Source organism: Plecotus auritus (assembly GCF_963455305.1).
Source record: "Plecotus auritus genome assembly, chromosome: 3".
NCBI lineage: Eukaryota > Metazoa > Chordata > Mammalia > Chiroptera > Vespertilionidae > Plecotus > Plecotus auritus.
The window spans coordinates 151,779,389-151,783,112 of record NC_137772.1 but is presented as its reverse complement, the minus strand read 5'-3'; the positions used below and the strand labels follow the sequence as shown (position 1 = coordinate 151,783,112).

The window sequence follows — 3,724 nt, the reverse complement described above, 5'->3', positions numbered from 1 at the left end:
CTCCCTCTGTGGGAGTGCACTGACCACCAGGGGGCAGCTCCTGCATTGAACGTCTGCCCCCTGGTGGTCAGTGCATGTCATAGCAACCAGTTGTTCTGCCATTCAGTCGATTTGCATATTAGGGTTTTATTATATAGGATATTTTCACTTCCTAAAAATCCTCTGTGCTCTACCTATTTATTTTACCCCCTTTTCAACCCCTTGGCAACCACTGATTTTTTTTTACTGCTTTAGAATTATGCCTTTTTCAGAATATCTTCTAATTGGAATCACAATATATAGCCATTTCAGATTGGCTTCTTTCTCTTAAATGTACATGTAAGTTTCCTTCAAGTCTTTCCCTGGCTCAGTAGCTCATTTATTTCAGGGCCAAATAATATTCCATTGTCTGGTGTACAACAATTTGTTTATTCATCTACTAAAATGCATCTTGGTTGCTCCCAAGCTTTGGCAATTATGAATAATGCTGCTGTAAACATCCATGTGCAGGTTTTTGTGTGAACATAGATTGCAACTCCTTTGGGCAACTATCAAGGAGCACAGTTGCTGGGTCATATGGTAAGAGTATGTTTAGCCCTAGCTGGTTTGGCTCAGTGGATAGAGCGTTGGCCTACAGACTGAAGGGTCCCAGGGTCGATTCCTGGTCAGGGCACATGGGTTGTGGGCTCCATCCCCAGCAGGGGATGTGCAGGAGGCAGCCGAACCATGATTCTCTCTCATCATTGATGTTTCTATCTCTCTCTCCCTCTCCCTTCCTCTCTGAAACCAATAAAAACATATCTAAAATAAAATAAAATAGCTGCAGTCTTTACTTAGAGAGCAGGACGTTCAGCTTGCGAGTGGGGAATCTCTGTGTGGTGCACGACTAATGAGGCATTTAAAAATGGGTGATGTTGAGAAGGGCAAGAAGATTCTTGTTCAGAAGTATGCCCAGTGCCATACTGTGGAAAAGGGAGGCAAGCACAAGACTGGGCCAAATCTCCATGGTTCTTTGGGTGAAAGACAGGTCAGGCCCCTGGATTTTCTTACACGGATGCCAACAAGAACAAAGGATCATCTGGGGTGAGGCTACACTGATGGAGTATTTGGAGAATCTCAAGAAGTACATCCCTGTAACAAAAATGATCTTTACTCCCATCAAGAAGAGTGCAGAAAGGGCAGACTTCATAGCTTATCTCAAAAAAGCTACTAATGAGTAATAGTTGGCCACTGCCTCATTTATTACAGATGTCTCATGACTTCTTTTATGTGTACTATAATTAAATTGATCTCATACACCAGAATTCAGATCCTAAATGGCTAATAGAGCATTTCTTTCAGGCAGTTCTGATTTAAATAAGATAGGTTGTTGTTAAATGAATATGGTCACTGTCCTCCCTTCTAAAAATATGGTTGGACTTGATTCCTAGTGTTCAACTTTTCACAGAGGTGGTGAGTGCCATCTCAAAACTGTAGGAGATTGGCTTATATTTAGGTTTATATGACTGGTTGTATTAATATGTTTAAATTCTGAGGAAATCCCTTCACTGTCTCTTAGACCTGCTTGTGTTTCAAGCAAGATTTCAAGTTGTGTTCATTAGCCTGTTAAAAGGAAGGGCTGCAGATAAGCTGGCAGTGACCATTTTATCTCTTTGGTCCCAACTATGCCAATTTAATAAAATTCCCTGCATCTAAACTGTTGCCTTTTACTGAAAGAAAGGCATTTTAGTGTGGTTTCTGTATAATATCAAATAAAGAGTATTGAACACTTCTACATTTTATAAGTAATCTTTAAGGTCAGGTGCTTTTAAAATTCAGCGTGTCAAGATATAGTAGCAAACTGTGAATTCTTTAAGTCAGACTGAGTTATAATTCAGGATTCTCTTGAATAGCTATTCATTGACTATATATGTGTGTGATTGGTAATGGTGCTTTTGCCAGCTCACTAGAATTAAAGTAGAGAATAGATCATCAACACAAAATTGTAAATTATGTCATCATAAGGCTAAAAAAAAAAAAAGAGAGAGAGTATGTTTAGTTTTGTAAGAAGTTGCCAAACTGCCTTCCAAAGTGGCTGTACCACCTGGTGTGGCAGTCACCACACTGTTGTTTGTGTCCATTTACTTTTAATTTATTTGTCTTTTTATTTAAAGTACTAGTGGCCTGGTGCACGAAATTCGTGCACATTAAAAGGAGATTAATTAGAGGAAATAATTTAATATTGCTATTTGCCCTTTCTCTATAATAGAAGTGTCAGAGCCCTGACTGGTTTGGCTCAGTGGATAGAGCGTCCGCTTGGGGACTGAAAGGTCCCAGGTTTGATTCTGGTCAAGGGCACGTACCTTGGTTGTGGGCACATCCCCAGTAGGGAGTGTGCAGGAGGCAGCTGATCGATGTTTCTCTCTCATCGATGTTTCTAACTCTCTATCCCTCTCCCTTCCTCTCTGTAAAAAATCAATAAAATATATTAAAAAAAAAAAAGAAGTGTCAGAGATGAAAGAAAATTAGTGAAATGTATATGAAAACCTTCCTCCTGTCAGAGTCTGGGGCACACCACAGGACCCAGAGTCAAGTCCCCACCCACCCACATGTGCCTCAAAATCAAGTGAGACCCAGACCTGGCCAGCCACCACCCCCCCGAATTGGGCTAGATCCAGACCCAGCCAGTCCCACCCTTGTCAAGCCCTGCCAGGCAGGGGATGTAGCCTCAGGTCCCCTGGCCCAGCACTGGGAGAGGGGCACAGCCTCAGGTCCTCTGTCAAGCCCCACCGACAGGGGGGTGCAGCCTCAGGTCCCCCGTTAAGCCCCGCTGGGCAGGGGCTGTTGCCTGAGTTCCCCCAACCCAGCACCAGGACGGGAAGCGCATCTTGAGGTCCCCTGTCAAGCCCTGCTGGGTGGGGGACACAGCCTGAGGTCTCTTGTCAAGCCCCATGGGAGCCGGGAAGGGCATAGCCTCAGGTCCCTGCTGATTGCTCATTAAGGCTCCTTATGGGAACTTGGCCTCAGCTGTGGGTGCAGCCATCTTTGTGACAGAGTGATGGTTAATTAGCATATTCCCTCTTTATTAGATAGGATGTTTCTCTAGAAAACATACAGTTGGGTCGTGTGGATTTTTTTTTTTATCCATTCTGGCAATCTCTGTCTTTTATTTGGTAAATTTAGACCATTAATATTCAAAGTGATTATCGATGTAGTTGGATTAAAAGCTACCATATCTGTTACTGTTTTCTATTTGTTGCCTTTGTTCCTATTTTTGACTTTTACTTTTTCTGCCTTTTGTGATTTTAACTGAGCATTTTATATGATTAATTTTCTCCCATTTTTTAGCTTATCTATTCTGCTTTTACTTTTTTTAGTGGTTGCCCTAGAGTTTGCAATCCTATATAATAAAGAACTAATATGCTAATTAGACCAAATAGCAGAATAACCATACAGATGACCTTCCGGATGACCTTCTGGATGAAGCCAGGGCAATGAGGGCCAGCTGAGGCAGGTGGGGCTGTGGGGGCTGAGCCCCTTGCACAAATTTTGTGCATCAGGCCTCTAGTATACATTTAAAACTAATCCAAGTTCACTTTCAAATAACATTATATCATTTTATGAGTAGTGTGAGACCCTTTTAATCTATATATATATAAAAGCCAAGCAACCGGAATGATGGAACAACTAGAATGACCAGAACGACAGGAAAGACAGGAATGACCAGAACAACTGGTTGCTATGACGCACACTGACCCAATCGGGG

At 42.2% G+C, this 3,724-nt stretch overlaps 1 pseudogene across 1 annotated transcript; it reads left to right on the top strand.

Annotated features, from left to right (window-relative positions):
• The first annotated feature begins 883 nt into the window (after positions 1–883).
• On the top strand, positions 884–1,199 carry LOC308244419 (cytochrome c-like; annotated as a pseudogene). Its single transcript has one exon. The product of its transcript is annotated as a cytochrome c-like (transcript).
• The last annotated feature ends 2,525 nt before the right edge of the window (positions 1,200–3,724 follow it).